Below are 25,473 nucleotides of genomic sequence, written 5' to 3' on the forward strand. Positions count from 1 at the left end.
AGAAGCCCGTGCAAGGCAACGACGAGTAGCACCCGCTCGCTGCAGCTAGAGAAAACCCATGCACAGCAACGAAGACCCAACACAGCCAAAAATAAATAAATAAATAAATAAATAAAACTTATTAAAATAAAAAAGAGATGGGGTTAGTGTAGGGGATCAAATGTATTATCCCATTGTATGTAGAAGGTAAATAACATATATTTACCTAAAGAAAATAGGAAAGTACAAAGACCACAGTGCCAAGATACTCTCTCTCAACCCCAAACAGTCTTTTTTACTGGAAGGCCTTTACATCTCTGCCCGATAGAAACTCTCCCTATGTCATATACTTCTTCCATAAAAATATTACTAATTGCTACTGATACCTTGAGGTAGTAATAGCTGAAAGGCTCTATGGAAAGAAACCAAATCATGAAAAAGGTTGAGAGGAAACTTGGGTTGTGGTAGAAAAAAGTATACTCTTCACATATTGGAGGCATATAAACTCTACTGACGAGTAGAATATAAAAAGAGATATGAAAATATTGATTAAGCACCTAAGTCTTATGCTAAATTTAAAGTTTTAAGCAGCATTAGGACAGTGTCATTCTGAAGTATAAAACGAGAATAATCAAAGAATAGTGAAGAGAAGGTGAAGAAATTGAAAAAAAATTAAATGAAATAAATGAAGAATTCAATTATAAAATTCACCTATGAATTTTGGTTCCAATATTCATTTAATAAGGAATAGCATCTAATATAAATTGAACAAACTTTTCTTTGAATTTATTAGAAGCTGATTAAAATAAAGCAAACCTTTACAACTTCCAGGTTAGAAGCCTGAATGGTAACACATTTAGTCCCTTTTTTGTATACCTAAAAGGTTACTGAGAGTCAAAAAAACTTTTTTAAATCTGAATTATCCCCATCACATAATAGTTACAAATAAAAGCAAGGAGAGCAATATACTTTATATATGCTAATTTTAAGGAAAAGAACTTGAAAAAATGTTTTTTCTTAATACCATATTGTGTTTCTATTTGATTCAGTTCAACAAAGATATTTTAAGTATCCTAAAGAGAACTGCACTAGACAGAATAACCAAGATATTCAATTGACCAGTTGACCCATTTCGTCAAAACTTTTATCTGAGATTTTTCTACATTTATATAAGGAGTGGCTCAACCTTAGATGCTTCAGTTGTAAGAGTCACTACCATATGATGAATGGTATATATATTTGTATATAATATATATTAAATTGTATAATTCTACCAAAAATACTACATAATGCACACCAAAAAAATCCAAAAAATCTCCTCTGATGACAATCTAATAATACAGAATAAAGTTGTAGAGTATAGGATAAAAATATGCTATAAGAATAAGCAGTTAAGTACAGAGAGAAATCTTAAAAAATAAAAGATTCCAAAAAGTATATTTGCACGTCCACATTATTTACCAATGGACAATGACATTATGGTAAAGGAACTACTTGCAGGAAGGACAGAGTTCCTCAGGTGGGGCAAGTAGGCCAATAATGTGATGTTTTGAGAAGATAGTAAACCTCTATATAATGTGACTCTAAAAATCTACAAATAACCTTTGTTTGTATACACTTAAATGTAAGTGTATTTCTTTTGGAAATGAAAATTTCTCTTATCTAGAAGTGCAGGTGACATATCATATTTGCTCTTCTATTCAACTTTTTCACACATATGGGAATAAACATACAGACAAACATTATAAAAACATGTTTACACAGACTTCTATATCTACTTCTTCAAATATTTCAGAGGAAATTTTGAATGAGTACTTTAATTGCTTTGTTATTGCAACAACTTGAAGACAAGAAGATATTTAATTCTCACATTTTCACTTGTGTGAGGAGGATTTTAAAGTGCCTGGCCTAACTGACCCAAGTAGGACCCAAAACGTTCTTAAAGGAGAACAAAGAAAACCATGTTGAAATATTATTTTCCTTTAGTTCTTAAAAGTATGGAGAAAGAATATAGGTGACCGATTGTTCAATAAATTAAAAAACTACTGGTAAATTTGTAAAGTTATTTGTCAGTGAACACCTGTAAAATAAATAGTGATAGGTAAATGGCAAAGTGAACTATTTTTAACCATAATTTTCAAAAAGGTAAAATTATCATGACTCTCATACAAATATAAAATGAGCATGTGTCAGAAGTTCATTTAATTTACTAGAGAGAACCAGTAAGTTGTAAAAACCAAAGAGCATTTGAAAGGCTAGGTATTTATAAGCAATGATAGAAAAACAAACAGGATTCAAGAACAACAGTGACATAAACCTTCGCAATTTGGGGGGTTATCTTCTCTACTGAACAGAAATTATTTGCATTTCTATGTTTAAAAAAAAAGTCTACAAGTTAACTTCTATCCCTACAGAATTCTTAAAAAGACCAGACAACAGAAAATCAAGCTAAGCACCAAATTTTCAAAAATTCAGTAATCTTGTTTGCTTGCTTTCAAGTTTTGGGTAAATTTTTGACACAATGAAGTATAAATGTAAGGGAAAACTTTTTGAAGTCTGGTGAGGATGGAGCCCCAAAGTGTACATTTTGCAAAGACTGGTCAGGAGATTCTGATACATATTTAGAGTTAAGAACCACATCAGAGCTGAAACATTTTATATTCAGTGAAAAAAAAAGTGCTAGTCCTTTTTTTTTTTTTTTTCTACAGGAATGTTTGAATGTTCAATATTAAAACAATAGCTGTTGAGGAGTTCAAAACAGAATAGTTTTGAGATTTTATGATTTTTCCCATAATTCTTGGAAATAGCAAGAACAGCCACTGTTACTCCTCATAATTCTTTTATTTTCCTTCCCTTGATAAGCTATGCATTTGATAAGTCTTTGAACATTTTATGTGGTATATTTATACAGTCCCTTACAAACTGAAGGTTTGAACTGAGTTTTCTTCCTTTCTCTGGTAACTATGCAGAGGTTTTCCTCAATGTGAAATTATAAAACTACATTAGGTGAGAGATTAAAATGGTAAATTTAGTTAGCATAGTTTTCTGTCCAGCATCTATTGTCCCCCTTTTTTAGTATTTCATTTAGATTTTCCTTAAAGAAACTACTTCTCCACTCATCTGAATCAATCTGTTTTGCATGGAGCTTTACTCAACCATTCCCTGGATCCATAAGTGGCTTTGATGTCCAGACAAGTCAATCTGAGTTGCTATAACTGGTTCAAGAACAGCCACTTGACATAAATCAGGGCACTGGGAATGACTGGAATAATTATGAAAGAGGCAATCACTTTTCACTGATGTTTGCTCAGTTTACACAGTATAATATAATTATAATTGCTCAGCAATTGTTCTGATTGTCTTTGCCATTACAGTCTACAAAGACAGAAACCAATACACAAGAAAACAGACCCCACAGAAAAGAGTGTCACCTTGCTGATGAGAGCCTTTCAGCACTTGGATTTAGCTATTCCTAAACCCAAAACTACCTTTGGACTTTCAGTTATATGAGCCAGTAAGTCCTCTTGCTTTTTATTTTTCCCCTCTGAAAAAGGAACTTTGATTCACCTTTTGTCACTCAAATAAATGGTCATGTGCTCCAAGAAACTGCCCTAGAAACAGATGAAAATATAAGACCCAGAACCCAAGCAAGATTCCAGAGCTATACATTTTAATCTTGAGGATTAGAGATGAAAAAGTTCAAGATATGGGAAAATAAGGTAGGATGTGAGTGAGTACTGGGAATCTATGCCATAGTTGCTCAAGTCTTATGAGGTTGAGAATTACAGAAATCAACTCAAGCTAACTGAAGAAATACTTTTAATTGGAAATTTACTGGAAGAAGGCTGGAATATTTGGGAGAAATTAGTCACAGCACCACCTGTGGCAAGGAATCAAGGAATCTTTTTCCTACTTTCTCTCTCTGCACCTCTGCACATCTTCCCTTGCTGGGCAGAGACTATCTTTTCATTGCCTCTACATGCACAAGCAATAAGAATATAACCCTTGAACATGTCCTCAGGTCACATCTCCTGAGTTCCTGAATAAGTAGATGTTGTCCTTGTCTCTGGATCCCAACTCCTGATTCATGGGAGATAGATTCCTGTTGACCCACCTGGGTATGGTTTAGCTGCCAGAATCTCACTCTAGTTAATGAGACAAATGGTGTGGAGAAGAGGGGCAAAGGGAAGTGGCAGCTGACAGAGAAATGGTGTCATTGAAAGTTGGGCAGATATCCAAAAAGTGTCCAATATACTTTTTAAAGTTTCAAACTAGCTTCGGCATTTTTCATTTTCTAAAATTTATGTTGTTTTATTTTACTGTCAATTTTGTCATACCATGCTACATCTAAAGGCTATTGCGACAAAACTCTACATAGAATAATTATCAAGTAGAAATATAAATTTTGATAAATATTGTATATGATTTTATGATTTATCTCACTTTTTCTTTTGAGCCTCAGGTGCTGAAAGTTGAGTTAATAATTTCCTTCATTCCTAAAATACAACTGTCATTTGGTCATGCAAAGTTCTCTCTTATTTACTTATTTATTCTTTTTCCCCCTCCTCTTTCCCATTCTTCTCCTCCTCCCATTCCCGACAAAGATAACTCTAATGTATTGATCATAAATTCTTTAAATTGTATTATTGTACAGGTATGAAGATGTAAGGTATATAGAATTATTTTATATATATGTATTTCAATTTGAATACATTTTGTTGTATTATAGACTTTTATCTATTTCTTTCTCTCTTTTTCCTACTCATTGATTTTATGATTTATGCATTTTTCTGGGTGTCTAAGCAGTCATTTACTTGTCTTCCTTACATAGTATTCCCCCTGAAATGAACAATTCAATCGTATACAATTGCCCACTACCACAAGCAAAGCTGTGATAAAGTCCTCATGTGTCTTCTCATGATATGATCTGAGGAAATCTCTGGGATATTTTCCAAGAAGTGAAATTTTGTAGACATAGGGACTTCATACACTTAATGTGGACTTCATGCACTTAATGTAACAAAGAGTGGCCAGATAGCTCTCCAATGCCTACTTTAGTCTAGAGTCTCATCCACTAGAGTTTCCACATCTCTGATAATACCTGCTTTTACCCATTATTCAATTATTGGCCAATAAGTGGTATTTCTTTGTTGTGTTAATTTAGAATATCTCTAAGTACTTCTTAGTTATTTGGTTTTCCAGTCTATGAATTATCTGTCATATATTAAAGTCATTTTATGGAGAGTTTCTTGTTTTATTTTATTGATTTGCAGGAGATCATTATATCTGGAAATTTATCTATTGCCTCTTTTGTTAAATAGAAATTACTAATTTTGTTGTAATCAAATCTGCTTATTTTTCTTCTTGTTATTTGTGCTTCTTGCATCTGGTTTAAGCAGATTTTTCCAATTATATAATCATAGATACAATAAAAAAATTGTAATACTTTCCTGATTTAACGTTTTCTTGGCTATTTTATACTTTCTGACATATTTCTAGAAATACTTTTCAGGATTAAACCCAAAGCAAGGCCAAAATTTTAAGTGAATATTTAATAAAAGGATAAATTTAAACATTTTTCAAAGTGGGTCTACTAAATAATTTTTTTAGACCTGAAATTCTACTTTTTTTTTTAAGGAGGTGTTGAAGCAATTTGTTTCATCTCTACCTGCCTATGAGGCTTGTTTCTGGTAAGTAAGAAGGATGGTTTAATGACTACAGAAAGTAATTCAAGCAAAGGCAAAATTAAGGGACTAATACAGATCAAGAGAATGAGTACCCGGGTCTAAGGTACCCATTTCAAACAATAGTTCCAGTAAGTGATGCTTCCTATAACATCTTCCTATTTTTATGGAACAACATGTCTGTAGTTATCTCTATTTCTGAATAAAATATTCCATATACTCCAAATAGACGTGTGTTATTTTACTACTTATCTCAGTTTTACTTCCCAGCTATAACTAATTCACTGATTAATACTTTAAAATTGACCTTAATACAGAAAGTCAAGCCATATATTATCAAAATTAAATGTTATTAACAAAAGTACATTCTTCTATGTGAAATATTACTTTTTATTTTGCTTTACTTAGTAGAAAAAATTTGATAGGGATTCTGATGGATTTTACCATTCATAGAGATTTTCTGCCAAACAGATGGTTCCCACTTAACAATTAGATTTGCCTACAGAATACAAATGAATGTCTAAGGGAAGAGGAAGTGGAAAGAATTGAGGGAGAAAGGGAATTTTTTTCTGGTAGCTGATCATATTACCATGTACATTCACTGTTTATGACTAATCCACTGCTTGTCCTTCTAACCATTTCCCAGAACACTCATTCCAAGGATGACAATTCATTGGAAAATATTAGCTACAAGGTGGAACACTTTACACACATTATCTTATGGAATTTAATTGTCACAACAACCCTCTGGTTTACATGTCCTCATTTTACAATTGAGGTATTGGGATAGGGAGAGCTTAAGTCCAAGGCCAACAGTTTGTGCTGGCGTAAGGATCCAAGTCCAGATATTTCTGATTCCAAATCTACTCCCTTAGCTTCAGTACCATCCTCTCCATTTGCTAGACGTTTCTCAGATTTTTACCAAAAAGTATATGCCTATTCAAGAAACTACTTTTTTTTATACCTTAACTAGCTCCTATGGTACAATGGCAGAGTTCAAGGATTCTCTTTGGGCATCTCCCAAATGGTGTGCTTTTAGCTTCCACATGGTAGTGAATCTGCAACATTGGTGACATGTTTTTGACATGAGTTAAAAATTTGCTTATGTCTCTCAAAATTACTTTTGTATTTTTTTTCATTTATTTGGGTGATTGTTTTTTATTGTTTCATTTGCAAGTAGGAGTTGTTCTACTGGTTAATTTTCAGGTTAAAGTGGTTTGAAAAGCTCTAGCATTTATATGAAGAAGTTTACCAATTAAAAAAGAAAGTAAATTTTCTTGGAAACTTTAATCTCTCAGGTAATTATGTTGTAGGACAAAAAGGGCTGTATTCACATTGGCCTAACAGGAATAGGCCACCTTTCTTATCGCGTTCCTAATATCTAACCTATATTTTGCTTTCTTTAGCTTCCAGTCATTGCTCTTTGTCCTCATGTCTTCTGAGACTATGAATAATTCCCTTCGTTCATTATATTGTTACCCAGGAGGTATTATTTATAGATTATGAACATGGCTCACTTCGGTTTTCTCTTTTCGAGACTACACAAGTTTTTTCAGTTGTTTCATATATCTTTTACTCCCTTTTTTTGTGTGGGGGGGGATCTTTTCTGTTCTCTTTTGAGCTTTCTCAAATTATCCTAAATACTTCCTAAACTTTGCAGAGCAGAAATATACAGAAAATTTAAAAAGCAGTTTGAGACTGATTCAACTGGGCAGACAATTACCTTTCGTTTTCCAGTGTTACATCTTTGGCTGAGCTATGTAGACTGAATTTAAGTCTCTGACATTAGCCATCACTGGGTAAATGAATTTATTCTGAAAATGCAGTTGGTCACTATAGGACCATTTCAATTCTTTGAGGTATAAGTTTCTACTAGAATCTGATTCTAACCTTTTTACCTTTGTAAGCAGTAAGTACCAAAGCTTTAAGTTTGGTTAGAAATACAATTAATATTTATGATTACATGAATTATTTTCCAGGCACAGTGATACTTATTAGGATAAGTAATCCCAGTTTTGGTTTAATTTTTGCTTAGTAAAATTTCCTAATGAAATGTATTTTTCATCGTGTTCAACTATACCGATTGCTTTTAAATTTTAGAAATATGCTCTTTTAAAAGATACAATTTACTTGAGAACACTGAGTAAGATACAACATATTCCAGACTACAGAAATGAAGAAATATACACTAGGATCTGAAATGATGAAATCAGTCTGCAAAACCTATTTGTGTGCAGTTTAGAAAGATTCAGGGGCAGAAAATAGGTTTTTGTGTTGCTTTAGGGGGAAGAAAAACAACTCTCTTTCTGGCAGTACATGGGCATTCTGTAGAAATCAAATGCATTATGAACTAACAGGTCCCCCCCAAAACCTGGTATTTTGAAAGGATGACATTAGAGCAAGAGAGGAAACTCTGGACAGCAGATGTATAAAGTTCTCAGCTTCTAATCCCATGGAGAAAGTCTGAAATACTTTCCCCTTACTTTTCCACTAATTTTTAAACTTTATTTACTAAACTGTTCTGCTTCCTAACCCAAATCATTGTCACTAATTCTGTTTTCCTTCAAGAAGACAAGCAATAGGAATAGAATGGCTGACCTAGAACTGTGGGACTGTGTGCTCATTTCCCATTTAGTTAAGCTTTGTTGATAATGATGAATGTTACACCTAAGCAACTGGAACACCAAAATCCTCCATCTGACCTCAACCTATGACTCTTTCCCCTCTTTCAGTCTCTTATTCAAATAAACCTACTGTTTTACCTCGTTGAACCCCATGCTCGGTCACTCCTTTGTTCTCTAACTCCATTAGCCCCTCCTGGCAGGCCCCCCTTCCTCACTCTCCCTGGACCCCACGACCCATCATTTCAAATACATTCTTGGTAGCACCTTCTCATCCATCACTCCCTTGACCATCTGCCTCACCTGTCTCACCAGTCTCCAACCCTAACATCCATTTTCTTTGCTTTTGCTCCCAGGTTGCCAAATGCTGTTAGGGAAAATCACATAACTGAGCTGATTGTCTCCGTTACAAATTTAATTTTCAACCTCAGCTGACCCCTCAAATCTGCTCAGCAATCCTTTTACTTAATCCTAATCAACAACTTTTCTCACTTCCCTTAGTGACTGTTCCAAATCTTGTCCATATTTCTAAAGCCCTCTGCCCCCACCCTGCCCACTTATTCTCGGCAGGCTGCCAGCTCCCTACTATACGGGGAAATTAGAAGCCAACCCATATGAACTCTCCCAGCTTCCACATTTCCACCTCTAGAATTTATCTGTATCTCATCTTCTCATGCTTTTTTCCCTTGTGTGTCAAAGAAAGAAATATCCTGACACATTTGTAAAGCTAACTCTTCTACCTGGTTTTTGTTTCTAGCTGCTTTTGTCTACACCAGTACTTTCTTAATTATTTTTTGTTGTTTGCATCTGTAACTCCTTCCTCTAAACTGGCTCCTTTCTTTCATGAATAAATATGCCCAACTTTCAACTCTTCTTAAAATTAAAATAAAACCTGCAACTTACCATCTTCTCTTTTCCGATTTTTAATAAAGCAAAAGTCCTGAGCATCTCACATGTGTAGGTACTGTTATAACCCCTGAAGATTTACTGGTAAATAAGACCAGGTTCCAGCCCTCATGCAGCTTATAGATTCTTCAAGAGGAGTCTCTATTTACTTCCCTTTCACTTCCTGAACACTGTAATTGGTGACCTACCGTAAAATTCTATGGGAGGACACTCTTTTATTTATAGGTCTGAGACAGATGCTTCGCATTTTCATGATTATAGGCTTTGTTGGTTCAGTAGTTTTGGAACCTGAGGGAAGGATGCTGTATTAGTTTCCTAGGACTACCATAACGAAGTGGCTTAAAACAACAGAAATTTATTTTCTTATAGTTCTGGAGGCTAGAAATCTGAAATCAAGGTGTCAGCAGGACTATGCTCTCTCCAACAGTTTGGGACACAATCCTTCCTTGCCTCATCTAGCTTCCAATGTTTGTTAACAATCTCTGGCATTCTTTGGCTTGTAGAAGCAACCCTATAACTTTATGGCCATCTTCTTTTGTGACTTCACATAATTTTCCATCTATGCATGTCTGTCTTTCTGTCCAAATCTCCCCATTTTATAAGGATACCACTTCGTGTTGGTTTAGGGTCTACCCCAATAATCTCATTTCAACTTGATTACCTCTATCAAGGCCCTATTTCCAAATAGTGTCACATTCTGAGGTACTGGAGTTCAGTATTCTAACATATCTATTTTGGTAGTACAATTCAACCCATAACAGATGCTTTACTCAAAAATGAACACTTGCTGTCTCTGGATGAACAGGATTTTCAGCTGTTTAGTCTGATGACTGACATGGTTAATACTAGTTATTAAGGCAAAGGGGTTTCTTGTCTGAGGAATGTCTTAAAACTGCCTGGTCTATTAATTAAAGTTAAGAGAGGAGTATAGGCAGAACCAGTAGGGGCTCACTTACCTAAGAATTGAAATCTTAGGTCACAAGATAAAGCACAGCCTTAATTTAGGATACTAAAGGAACTTGAGATTTCTTCCTTCTATAATAGAGGGTAAATGGATTAGATTAGAAGTCAATTGGAGTAGTTTAATTTTAGTTTTAATTTTCAAGATTCCCTTGCAGCTAAAGTTCTTATATTACCTCTGTTCTGTTGATCAGATGCATCCACAGGAGGCATGGAGAAGGAAGTAAGCCTCTTTAACTGGTGGTCATCTGGGAGAAATCAGATCTTCTGCCAAACACCAAACAAAGGCACCTGGTTCTTTGGTGATGTCGGCCTGGAAGTGTCTAGTGTCAGACAAGCTAAACAGCAGTTAGAAATAGCAGCTCTCTGTGTTTTGGGTTTTATTTTTCTGGCTGTATCATAACTTGCGGCTTTGTTCTTGGCTCTGAGCCAAACAACCCAGGTCGCTGGCTCTCCTGGAGATTCTGTGAGCTTCCTACCCTCTGACTAAAAAACAAAAAAACAAACAAACAAAAAAATTCTGTTACTTCCAGAGAATCACTGTGATTGATAGAATGTATTGGGAACTTTTCCATCTTTTTATTCAGTATCATATGTGGATCTAAAAAATTCAGTAAATCAAGCTTTTATTTCCTAGCTGACTGATCGAAATTTTCCTTGAGTAACCCAGGCAGAAAAATTAGTATTTTCTAGTGCAGTCAGTGTTTCTCAATCTTGGCACTAATGATATTTTAAAACAACTCTTTGTCATGGCTGGCTATCCTGTATATTGTGGGTGGTTTAGAAGCCTACCCTAGCTTCTATCCACTACATGATAGTCGCATCTCCTCGCAGTTGTGGCAATCCAAAATGAAGTGTCTGCAGACATTTACAAGTGTCCCCTGGAGGCAAAATCACATCACTCTCCCACCCCTTGTTGAAAACCACTGTGGAATAATTAACAGCTAAAGCACTTCACATGTAATAATGCATTTAGTTTTCAAAACAGCTCTATGGAGAAGATATTACTATTTTCTACATTTCATAGATAAGAATCCATGTATAGGGAGTTTACCTCACCTGCACAAGTCACATGAAAAGAAAAGAAGTTGATCTAGGTATACAGCTCATCTAGAGTAAATGGTCCAGTTCACTGCACTCTATCCTCCTTAGCTCAATAATGTTGTATCAGCAGTCACCATTCTCATTAAGCCTTAAAGCCCTTGGTGATCTTGAGATGAAGGATCACTATTTTCATCCTGATTTAAAATTTAAAAAGCATTGAAGATACTGTATCTTCATACCATAGAATTTGACATGCCTAAACAGTAAGATTTTATCTTACTCTGCAGTGCATCCTGAATTTTGCCTCTAGTTGTTTTCCTAAAACATAATTCTTATCTAGCAACTCTCCTGAAATCTCCTAATGTTTTCTTTCACCTACAGTCTTCCCTCTTTTCCATTACATATATGGATCTTTACAATAACTTATATATCCAGATTCATAGTATACTATTGATGTCTCCAGAGCATAAGTTAAGCACGACTTCCCACTCTTTCCAATAATACCCCAAGCTGTACCCAATATTCAAGTAATATTTCCTGTCTAGAATAGCCTTTTTTTGTCCCTATTCCTGGAGATATATTCATTCTACAGGTTTTACACTAATGCCACCTACTTGTTAAGATTTGCACATCTCTACTACTTAGCTGCATATTTAATCTCCTGGGTTCCCATGGCATTTTTATAAACCTCTACTAGAGCACTTGTTATATTGAACTGTAAATATTGGACTTTATGTGTTTGTTTCTACCTGGAGATTATGAGCTAATTAAGGGCCACACTGTACCTTATTCTTTACGTCCCCAGCGCTGGGCAGAGTACCTAGCTCATAGTGCTTACTCAGAAAAATTAGGTCAGTGAATGAAATCCCCATCAACTCAAGAGAACCGTCACAGACCAGTGGACGTGGCCCTCATGACTCCAGCTACTAAGATGTTTTTAAAGGGTTTCTGGTCCAATCACAATCTGTCCCTTTCCCATACCCACCTGTTGCCTCTGAAAACTATAAAAAGTTCAGGATTTCCATTGATCATTTTCATTTTAAAGTTACTGGCTTTTTTTTGCAGGGGTATTTTGGTGATTACAACATTTAAAACATAATCCAGTTGTGTTCAAATACTTGTACTACCTTCCTTTTCCCCTGAGCATAACAAAGAGCTTCATTATACTTTGTTTTTGTTTGTGGTTTATCATCTAATAAGCCACAAGTGAAAAGAAGTGATTGATATCATCTAAACCCCTGTAACCAGAAGCTGCTTTGTAGAAAACTGGACTGTTTCCTGCAAGGATGGTAAACTATTACCCTGGAGCCTTCCCAAGGTCAGAGTTACACTTTGGCAGTCATCATGCATCATTCATTCATTCACTAATTCAACATATTTATTGTGAAAATAGTCAGTCCTATATACTACTAGTCCTTCATATACACCATTAAAAGAATTTATGATCAACATTTTTTACATTACATTTCACAAAGTCAATAATGTGTTTAATTTTCCATTTGAGCTTGCATTAGCTCTTTTCCCCCAAAAATGTGGATTTCTGAAGACAAAAGTTACCTTAAAAATTTTAAAGATTTTCATAAAAATTTCTTATATTTGTCATTTATTAATAAAATTATGTTTGCTTCATGGGAATAACTACTTTGTTCAAATAGTTCATGTGACCTTATTAAAGATACTGAGATTATTCACTGTTTTCTCTATTTTCTTTAAAAAAAAAAAAGATGTTACAGATTTGTATGCTCATGATTAGGAACACATTTCTCTTACACATGCACCATAGACACACAGGGATTTCAAACATGCTCTGAGGAAAAGGGCACTTGCAGTCCAATATAGAAGCAAGTTAGTAGGTGGCCTAAACCTCATGCCAGTTCCACTCACAAAGCTCTATGCTGCTCTGGGTAAATCCAGTGGCTCCAAAGATTGTAGGTACAGGAAAGCCAGGCATATATCAATTATCATTTCTGAAATATTATCTATGCGACTCTGTGTCTTTTTTAAAACTATTTTTATAAATATTCAGAGTGATCAAGTACAACATAGTTTAGAAGTTATTACAAAGGATTGCATCTTACATGATAACATTAGGAAGGCTCAATTTAAATTTTCTTAGCAAAAGTAGTGAATAAACCATAAGTGTACAGCTTTATAAATTTTTACAAAGTGAACACAGCAGAGTAACTCTCCTCTGCATGACTTAGCAACCCCTTAAATAACCTAAGTGCCCCCCATCTATCCCAGACACCACTTCTTCTCTTCTCCCCAAATGTAGAGTCTTTCTATCACCATAGATTGGATTTACCTGGACCTGAACCTTTATTAATAGAAATATACAGTGCATATTTTGTCTTATTTACTTAACATTATGATTGTGAAATTGATCCATGTTATTGAAAGTAGTAGAAGTTCATTTATTTCCATTGCTCTACATAGTATCTATTCAACAGTTATTTTCATCCATTTGGGTTGTTCTCAGATGGTGACTATGATAGACAATGCTGCTGTAAACATCTTTGTAGTCATGTTTTAGTGCACATATGTACATAATTTGCACTTCCTGATTGAATGGTGAGGCTGAGACTATTTTTATATTCTTTGTATCTTTAGGGATATTTGAAAAATGTTTTGAGAAGTGCTTATTCAAATATTTTCCCTGTGTTTTCTGTTAAGTTGTACCTGTCATTTTACATTGATTTGTATGGACTTTATGTATCAGTGGTGATTTTATCCTCCCAGGGACACTTGGCAATGTCTAAAGACATTTTTGTGTGTCACAACTGAAGGGGTGCTAGAATCATCAATTGTGCAGAGGTCTGGTATGTTGCTAAACATCCTACAACAAACAAGATAGCCCACCAACTAAAAGAATATCTGGTCCAAAAGGTCAATAGTAGCAAGGTTAAGGAACTCTGAAATATATGTTTGTAAAATTAAAATATAATCTATACTATATTATACTTAATAAAATGCATACTATCTTCTGCTTTGGAGCTTGCTTTTTACTTTTAGTAGTATGTGATGAATAGAAGTTCTTAAATTTTAGGTTTTATTTTTGTTTACAGTTAATACTCTTTATGATTATGAAAAGATCTTTACCTACCCAAAGATCATGAAGATATTATTCTTTGTTATCTTCTAGACCTACTCTGTCCAGTACAGTAGCAACTAACCACATGTGGTTATTGAGCACTTGAAATATGCTTAGTCAAAATTGAAGTGTGCTGTAAACATAAAATACGCATCATATTTTGAAGAATTTGTTTGAAAACAAGAATGTAACATCTCATTACTTTTTAAATTGACTATATATTGAAATGATAATATCATGAATAGATGGCATTAAAAATGTCTCATAAAATCAATTACATTTGTGGTTCCCTTTGTATTTCTACTAAATAGTGCTTTCTGTATTGTTTTACATTTCACATTTTGATAAACCACTCATAACTAATTTTTGTAAGTGGTGTGAAGCAAGAGTCAAAACACATTTTATACCATACAAATGACCTAGCACCACGTATTAAAAGGAACAGCCTTTCCTTAGAGCACTTCCATGCTTCCTTTGTCATCATTGAACTTTTTATTTCATTCCAATAACATATTTTAATTCATTTACCAAGAACACACTGTCTTGATTACTCTTCCTTGATACATAATGGTAAAATTCCCCCAACTCTATTCTTTGGATGGTTTGCATTTCCAGTAAATTTTAAAATCAGCTTTCCAAATTTAAAAAAAAAAAAAAAAAAGGCTGCTAAGGTTCTCATTGGGAATAAATTTAAGCTATAAATTACATAAGGAGAATCGACATATTAACCATACTGAATCTTCTACAAGAAGCATAGATATACCCCTTCCCTCCATTTATCTGGTTCATTAATTTCTCTCATTAATGTGTTCCATGGAAAGGGTTTGAAAATCTATTGTTAAACTTAGTCCTAGGATATTGATGATTTATGATGCTAATGAAAAATTTTAAATTAATTTTCTAATTGTTACTGATATACAATTAATCATTGTATATTGATCTTTTATCAGATGACCTTGATAAATTAACTTATTCATTCCAAAAGTTTCCACCTGTAGATTCATTCTTTGGGATTTTCCAAATATGTAAACATATTTTCTACGAATAATGGCAACAGTTTCCTTGTTTTCTAAACATATCTTTTATTGTAGTTCATTGTTTCTCCAGTTTTAATTGACATATATCACTGTATAGGTTTAAGGTATACTGCATGATGGTTTGATTTACATATACTGTGAAATGATTACTACAATAGGTTCAGCTAACATCCATCTTCTCATATAGATACAATTAAAAAGAAAAAAAAATAAAAAAGGGAAAAATGTTCTTGTGATGAGAACTCTAGGATTTACTCTCTTAATAACTTTTTTATATATCATAAAACTGTGACACTCACCATGTTGTACATTATATCTCTAGTACACTACTTGTTGATCTTATAACTGGAAGTCTGTACCTTTTGACCATCTTCCTTCAATTCCTTCTCCTGCCGCGCTCTACCTTTAGTAACCACAGTCTGGTCTCTTTTTGTTTGAGTTTGGGTTTTTTGGTTTTGTTCTTTTTATAGATTTCACAAATAAGTGAAATTATACAGTATTTCTGTCTGACTTATTTCACTTAGCATAATGCCTGCAAGGTCCAACCATGTTGTTGTGAATGGTAGGATTTCCTCATTTTTATGACTGAATAATATTCCGTTATGTATAAATATACCAAAACATCTTTATCCATTCATCCATCCATCACCACTTAGGCTGTGTCCATGCTTTGACTACTATAAATAATGCTGCTATGAACATGGGAGAGCAGAAAGCTTCTCAAATTAGTGTTTTCATTCCTTTGGATTTATTCCCAGAAGTGGAATTGCTAGATCATATGGCAGCTCTATTTTTAATATTTTGAGGGGCCTCCACACTGTTCTCCATAGTGGTTGTGCCAATTTACACTCCTACCAACAGTGTGCAAGGGCTCCCTTTCTCCACATGCAAGCTAGCATTTGTTATCTCTTGTCTTTTTGATGCTAGCCATTATAACACAGGATATCACATAGTGGTTTTAGTTTGCATTTCCCCAATGACTAGTGATGTTGAGCATTTTTTCATGTACCTGTTGGCCTTCTGCATATGTTCTTTGGAGAAATGCCTTCTTGACATATTGCTCACAGTGGGAAACTCAATACAATGTCGAAGAGGAATAAAAGCAGTTATCTTTGCTTCATTTTAACCTCAGTGTACAGGCTTTCAATATTTCGTAAGTATCTACAATGTTGTTGCCATTGTTTCTGTTTTTGAGTTTAGATACACTTTACCAAATTAGTTTCCTACTATTCATAGCTTGCTAAGAATTTTTATCAATCAGAAAGTTGAATTTGATCAAAAGCTTTACCTGCATCTGTTGAAATGACATAATATTGTTCTCTTTATTCTGTTAATGTGATGAAATAAATTGGTTTTTGAATGTTTATCTATCCTTGATTTCCTCATATAAACTGAAATCAATGATGATGTATTCCGCTAGATTAAATCTGTTCCTTTTTTAAAGGAATTCTTATATCTAATATTTATAAGGAAGATAACTGACCTGTAGTTTCTCATCTTTCAATATCCTCATTAGGTTTTATTAGCAAAGTTATGTCAGTCTCGTTTTACAATTTGGATCATGGAAGTTTACTCTCTAGATGTTTATTTAATAACAATTCTATACTGAAGTCATTTGACCTAAAGTTTTTGTTGTGGGAAGATTTTAATTCAACACTTGATTTCTTTAACAGATAAGGAATTGCACAAAATTTCTACTTTTTCTTGTTGTTTTGCTGCGTTGTGTTTTTCTGTGAATTTGTTCATTTCACCTAAATTTCAAATGTATTTTCATCAAGTTCTTTAGAGTTTCCTAGAACTACCCTTTTTCTTGTATGTAAAACAAGTAGAGATTTCCTCTTTTTCATTCCTGAGACTGGTAATATGTTATTTTCCCTCCACTCCCATACTCACCCTCACACACACACACCCCAGTCTTACTAACAGTGGTTTCTAAATTTAATGAGTCTTCTTAACCAATTTATGGCTTTGCTGATTTTCTCAATTTTAAGTTTTTTCCTATTGATTTCTGATCTTATCTTTATTCCCTTCCTTCTACTCTCTTTAGATTTATATTACTATTATATTTTTACTGGGTCATTGATTTTTTAGCCTTTCTCCTTTTCAAATATAAAACAATATACATATATACACACATACATACCTGGACTTTCCATAGTTTTTCCTTCTATTCTGCAGAAATATGTATATATATTTTCTACTGATTTGTGACCCAGATCACATATCCTTTCTACAACTCTGTTTTATCTACACTGAAAGCCATTTATCACATTATTTTTCAGTTGTAGAGCTAATATTTGCTTACTCTTTTAATAGATTTAAATTCTCTGGTGAAATCTAAATGTTTTCCATTGCTAGTGACTAGACTTCTGTGTTTTTCAGTCTACCTTCAAATAATATTATTCTGCTTCATGTATATTGCAAAGACCTTACAACATTTAATTTGATTTCACTCTCCCGATCTTTATGCTTTGTTGTTATATATTTTACTTATATCAAAATTAATTTTGCTCAAACAACAATATTTCAAATATATTATAGAGTAAGATTTAAATGTATTTTATATTTATACACATATTTACCATTCCAGGTACTTTCACTCCTTGTGTAAATTCAATTTTCCTTCTGGCCTCATTTTTCTTCATCCTAAGGAATTTCTTTTAATATTTCCTGTACTGCAGGTCTGTTGGCAACAAATTCTATCAATTCTTGTTTTTCTGAAAAAAATCTGTATATAGAATTATTGGGGATAGTTTTGTTTTGTTTTGTTTTTTTCCTCAACCTACTTCAGGTGTATCTTTCCATTGTACCTTTATTCACAGTTTTTCTGACAAGTATCCTGTGATAATTCTTATTGTTCTTTTCTCTGTCCACCTAAATTTATTTCTCTTCTCTTAGGGATCAAAGTCCTGTGCTGACTTTGCCCAATATCTAAAGATAGCTCTTCCACATACTTAATCCTGTTTTCTACTTGTTTAACAGTGTGAAGGTAAAGCTGATACCAGTTATATCACCATGGCATAAAATGGAAGTCTTGTCTGTTTGCTTTTAATTGAATTTGTGTATGAAAAGATGTGAAGTCTTTTGATGTGATCTTCCACAGAACAAATTTTTTTGTTTGGTTCTGGTAGGTAGTTGGAATAGGAACATAGAACCTTAATCCAATCAGGAATTGAACTGATTTACAGATGAGTTTTAGTCTTTGTGGGGGCCTCCAGATCTTCGATAACTCCCTGCTTTTAAAATTTAGACTTCAGTGTCCTGAATAAATGCATGGGCTGTTTAGTTCAACCACCTACCAGTCTCTAAACACCCATTTTTCTCTCTGGTACCATGAGACCACCAATAACTACTTAGCTATTCAGAATTTTATTAACAGCTTTTGGTTTGCCTTTTCAATCTCCCGGCCAGTTCTGCCTATAAAACACAAAAGCCTAAAAGGGAAAATATATATATTCTCTATGCTAGGCGTACTTTGTGCTACTTTTCAGGATATTAGTCTTAAATGCTTGTGTTGGTAGATATGTTCCAATTTCTGTCTTTTCAGTCCAGTTGGGACTACAAAAAAGCTTTATAGCTTCTCTGTTTCTTAATAGCTACTCTAAGCTTGGCTTCTTACCTCTGTCCACATGTCACTTATGAATTGAAATTTGTCCTTGGATATTAATCCCCTATCAGATACATGTTTGCAAATATTTTCTTCAATTCTGTGAGTTGCCTTTTCAATTTATTTGTTTTTTTCTTTGCTGTGCAAAAGCTCTTTCATTTGATGTAGCCCCAATTGTTTATTTTAGCTTTTGCTGCCTGTGTTTTTGATATCTTATCCAAGAAATTGTTGCCAAGACCAATGTCAAGGATCTTTTTTGCTATGTTTTCTCCTAGGAGTTTTATAGTTTCAGGTCTTATATTTAAATCTTTGATCCATTTTGAGTTAATTTTTGCGAGATGTGTAAGATAGGTTCAGTTTAATTCTTCTCTTGTGGATATCCAGTTTTCCCAACACCACTTATGGAAGAGACCAGACTCTCTCCATTGTGTGTTTTGGCACCCTTGTCAAAAATTAATTGACTGTAACTCAATGAAAAAGTTGACCGTATATGCATAGGTTTATGTCTGGATTCTCTTTTCTGATCCACTGGCCTTTGTGCCTGTTTTTATGCCAGTACCATACTGTTTTGATTACTATAGCTTTGTAAGATAGCTTGAAATTATAATATATAAAAACTCATATGATTCAATAGCAAAAAAGCAAATAAAGCAATTTAAATGGCACAAAGTACCTGGATTGACACTTTTTCAAATGTATATGAAAAGGTGCTCAACATCACTAATAATCAGGGAAATACAGATCAAAACCACAGTGAGATATTACTTCATACCTGTTATGATGGCCACTATCAAAAAGAGAAGAAATAACAAATATTGGTTTGGAGAAAAGGGAACCCTTAAACATTTTGGGGAATGTAAATTGGTAAAATCATTATGGAAAACAGTATGGCAAGTCCTCAAAAAACTAAAAATAGAACTACCATATGATCTAGCAGTCCTAATACTGTGTATATATCCAAAGAAATGAAATCAGTGTCTCGAAGAGATGTCTTCACGTCCATTTTCATTGCACCATTATTCAAAATAGCCAAGATATGGAAACACCCTAAAAGTTCTTTGATGGATGAACTGAGAAACAAAATGTAATATATATATATACATACAATGGAATATTATTCAGTCACACAAAATAAGGAAATCCTTCAATTTCCAACAATATCTATGAAACTGCAGGACATTATGCTAAGTGAAATAAGCCAGACAGAGAAACGCAGATACTGTATGGTAACATTTATATGTGGAATCTAAAAAAAAATAATAATTTAATAGAAGCAGAATAGAATGGTCATTGACAGGGGCTGGGGGAGGGAGAAATGGGAAGATGCAGGTCAAAGGCTACAAACTTTCAATTATAACAAGAATAAGTTTTGAGGATCTAATGCACAGCATAATGAGTGTAGTTAATAATATAGTATTATATACTTGAAACTTGCTAAGCGTAGATCATAAGCATTCTTATTACACATGCCAAAAAAGAGTTAACTATGTGAGGTGATGAATGTGTTAATTATCTTGATCTTGGTAATCATTCCACAATGTATGTATACCGGATAATCACATTGTATACTTTAAATATATACAATTATATTTGTTGATTGTTCCTCAGTAAAGTTGGGGGACGGGGAAGGAAAGAAAATTGTCCTTGGAAGAAAAGCAGTGAAAATGAAAAAAAATCACCTCAGCTGTTCAAGGTCTTCAAATATTTTTAAAAATATTTTTACCCCTCTTTTATCCTCATTCTTAGCAGAGGGCCAATAATTTCATTCATTTATTCCAAATACATGATTCCATTCACTCATAATTCCAAATTTAAAGGAAGGTAGGGGCTAAGAGGAAGATTTTTGGCAAATTGTCATTGGTCTAAATTGACAAATGATACAAGATTCAGCCATATGAAATATGACACTATATTTGTAATAGGGATCCTGTAAGGATCTGAGACTAATTAACTAATAACAAGTATTTGCTTCTCACTAGAAGATAGGATTGTGCAAGTTTACACAGTTGAATTTAAGAGTGACCATCCAATATATTAATAATTAAAATATGGTAAGAATTAAAATAGCTTTTTATTTAATTTAACTCTATAGAAACCTACAGGTTTGTGGAATCTTCTCAAATACTTTTTGAAATGAAGTAAGCAGTTAGAAATAAAGGAGGAAGGAAAGAAGGGCAGGGTAGTAAATGTGAAAAGAAAGGTGGGACATTAGGAATAAATGGCAAGGAAGGAGAGGAGGAAACAGTTTTTATGTGTGCATTTTTTTCTGTTTACATTTTTCTAAATTACATTATTTTATCCTATTTTCCTTTTTCTTAGGTTAATTAATTAATTTATTTTTGGCTGCATTGTGTCTTCGTTGCTGCATGTGGGCTTTCTCTAGTTTCAGCGAGCGGGGGCTACTCCTTGTTGCAGTGCACAGGCTTCTCATTGTGGTGGCTTCTCTTGTTGCGGAGCACGGGCTCTAGGTGCGCAGGCTTCAGTAGTTGTGGCTCTCAGGCTCTAGAGCGTGGGCTCAGTAGTTGTGGCACACGGGCTTAGTTGCTCTACAGGATGTGGGATCTTCCCAGACCAGGAATTGAACCTGTGTCCCTGGCATTGGCAGGCAGATTCTTAACCACTGCACCACCAGGGAAGTCCCAGTTTTCCTGTTTTTTATTTTATACATATATACACATTTCTTTGGGCAGATATGTAGCAGTTAAACACTTTGTTTCTGTCATTAACCAGAGACTCTTTGGTCTAAAGCACTTTTTCTTTTTTGCTTTAACTTATTTTTAAAATAATAACACCTTACCAGCTAATTTGGTTCTATTTAACATCTGATTTTGTACTTTTATCAAAAAAATTCCTCCTTGGGCTTCCCTGGTGGCGCAGTGGTTGAGAGTCCACCTGCCGATGCAGGGGACACGGGTTCGTGCCCTGGTCCGGGAAGATCCCACATGCCACGGAGCAGCTGTGCCCGTGAGCCATGGCTGCTGAGCCTGTGCGTCTGGAGCCTGTGCTCCGCAACGGTGGAGGCCACAGCAGTGAGAGGCCCACGTACGGAAAAAAAAAAAATCCTCCTTGTATTCAATATCACCCTTTAAAATGAATGTTTGACCTGCTGAGAGCAGAGACCCCTTCTTGCTTTTCCCTCTGTATTTCTAACATCTAGCAGTGGTTGGTACATAGCAGAAACTCACTAAATATCTACTAATGCAAAAAAAAATGGAATAACATTGAATTCCACAATTTTAGAAAACACCCCAATTTTAAGATAGAAAGACATATGTAAGGTCGATAGAACCAATAAAGGAGGGAGAGAGGAGAAAACAAAAAAAGATAATAAAGACAAACAACACTTTCTCAAAATTAGACAAAAAGTCAGAAGTATAGAGCTGTGCACCAGAGTAGAGCTTTAATCAGCCATAATCATCTTTTTAAGGTGTAGCCTGTTTTATAGAAGCAGAGAGATGGGTAAACACTGCATATTAAGAAACTATTTTTTTCTAAGGACAGAGTCTTAAAAGAACAATTCCACATACCATGCTTGTCCTCACAAGTGCTGCTAATGGCAAGAGAAGCTCTCATTCTTCCACTCAGGTACCTCCCTTTACATTTTCCTCTCTGAGCATAGGTAGAAGATATAACTCTTCTACATATTTGTAAGCTGATTTTCATCCTTTATTCACTTATGCATTCCACACTTCCTTCATTCAGTCTCTGTATTTTTTATTCCAGAAAAGAAAATTCCGTCTACTTATGATCTGATATTCCTTCACAGGAAATATTCTAGATGCAAGAAATGCTACACTTACGAGGGAACTTGTACAAGACACTTACATAGCCTCATCCACCAGAGGGCAGACAGCAGAAGCAAGAAGAACTACAATCCTGCAGCCTGTGGAACAAAAACCACATTCACAGAAAGATAGACAAGATGAAAAGGCAGAGGGCTATGTGCCAGATGAAGGAACAGGATAAAACCCCCAAAATACAACTAAATGAAGTGGAGATAGGCAATCTTCCAGAAAAAGAATGCAGAAAAATGATAGTGAAGATGATCCAGGACCTCGGAAAAAGAATGTAGGCAAAGATCGAGAAGATGAAAGAAATGGTTAACAAAGACGTAGAAGAATTAAAGGACAAACAGAGATGAACAATACAATAACTGAAATGAAAAATATACTAGAAGGAATTAATAGCAGAATAACTGAGGTAGAAGAATGGATAAGTGACCTGGAAGACAGAATGGTGGAATTCACTGCTGCGGAACAGAATAAAGAAAAAAGAATGAAAACAGCCTACGAGACCTCTGAGACAACATTAAATGCAACAGCATTCGCATTATAGGGGTCCCAGAAGGAGAAGACAGAGAGAAAGGACCCGAGAAAATATTTGAAGAGATTATAGTTGAAAGCTTCCCTAACATGGGAAAAGAAATAGCCACCCAAGTCCAAGAAGCACAGAGAGTCCCATACAGGATAAACCCAAGGAGAAACACACCAAGACACATAGTAATCAAACTGGCAAAAATTAAAGACAAAAAAAAATCATTGAAAGCAGCAAGGGAAAAGTGACAAATAGCATACAAGGGAACTCCCATAAGGTTAACAGCTGATTTCTCAGCAGAAACTCTACAAGCCAGAAGGGAGTGGCATGATATGCTTAAAGAGATGAAAGCGAAGAACCTCCAACCAAGATTACTCTACCAGGCAAGGATCTCATTCAGATTCGATGGAGAAATCAAAAGCTTTACAGAAAAGCAAAAGCTAAGAGAATTCAGCACCACCAAACCAGTTCTACAACAAATGCTAAAGGAACTTCTCTAAATGGGAAACACAAGAGAAGAAAAGAACCTACCAAAACAAACCGAAAACAATTAAGGAAATGGTCATAGGAACATATATATCAATAATTACCTTAAAAATGAATGGATTAAATGCTCCAAACAAAAGACACAGGCTTGCTGCATGGATACAAAAACAAGACCCATCTATATGCTGTCTACAAGAGACCCACTTCAGATCTAGGAACACATACAGATTAAAAGTGAGGGGATGGAAAAAGATATTCCATGCAAATGGAAATCAAAAGAAAGCTGGAGTAGTAATACTCATATCAGATAAAATAGACTTTAAAATAAAGAATATTACAAAGACAAGGAAGGACACTACATAATGATCAAGGGATCAATCCAAGAAGAAGATATAACAATTATAAATATATATGCAACCAACATAGGAGCACCACAATACATAAGGCAACTGCTAGCCTCTTTTATAGCTTAAAAGAGGAAATCGACAGTAACACAATAATAGTGGGGGACTTTAACACCTCACTTACACCAATGGACAGATCATCCAAAATGAACATAAATAAGGAAAGAGAAGCTTTAAATGACACAATAGACCAGATAGATTTAATTGATATATATAGGATATTCCATCCAAAAAAAGCAGATTACACTTTCTTCTCAAGTGCGCATGGAATATCCTCCAGGATAGATCACATCTTGGGTCACAAATCAAGCCACTGTAAATTTAAGAAAATTGAAATCATATCAAGCATCTTTTCTGCCCACAATGCTATGAGATTAGAAATGAATTACAGGGGAAAAAAAGTAAAAAACACAAACACATGGAGGCTAAACAATACGTTACTAAATAACCAAGAGATCACTGAACAAATCAAAGAGGAAATCAAAAAATACCTGGAGAAAAATGACAATGAAAACACGACGATCCAAAACCTATGGGATGCAGCAAAAGCAGTTCTAAAAGGGAAGTTTATAGCTATACAAGCCTAATTCAAGAAACAAGAAAACTCTCAAATAAACAATCTAATCTTACACCTAAAGGAACTAGAGAAAGAAGAACAAACAAAACCCGAAGTTAGCAGAAGGAAAGAAATCATAAAGATCAGAGCAGAAATAAATGAAATAGAAATAAAGATAACAATAGCAACGATCAATAATACTAAAAACTTGTTTTTTGAGAAGATAAACAAAACTGATAAACCTTTAGCCAGACTCATCAAGAAAAAGAGGGAGGGGACTCAAATCAATAAAATTAGAGGGCTTCCCTGGTGGCGCAGTGGTTGAGAGTCCGCCTGCCGATGCAGGGGACATGGGTTCGTGCCCCTGTCCGGGAAGATCCCACATGCCGCGGAGCGGCTGGGCCCGTGAGCCGTGGCCGCTGAGCCTGCGCGTCCGGAGCCTGTGCTCCACAACGGGAGAGGCCACAACAGTGAGAGGCCCGTGTACCGCAAAAAAAAAACAAAAAACAAAAAACAAAACAAACAAAAAAAAATAAATAAAATTAGAAATGAAAATGAAAAAGAAAATGAAAATGAAAAAGAAGTTACAACAGACACCACAGAAATACAAAGCGACTAAGAGACTACTACAAGCAACTCTATGCCAATAAAATGGACAAACTGGAAGAAATGGACAAATTCTTAGAACGGTATAACCTACCAAGACTGAACCAGGAAGAAATAGAAAATGTGAACAGACCAATCACAAGTAATGAAACTGAAACTGTGATTAAAAATCTTCCAA

Source organism: Monodon monoceros, unplaced genomic scaffold (assembly GCF_005190385.1).
Source record: "Monodon monoceros isolate NGI ecotype Baffin Bay Population unplaced genomic scaffold, NGI_Narwhal_1 Super_Scaffold_20, whole genome shotgun sequence".
NCBI lineage: Eukaryota > Metazoa > Chordata > Mammalia > Artiodactyla > Monodontidae > Monodon > Monodon monoceros.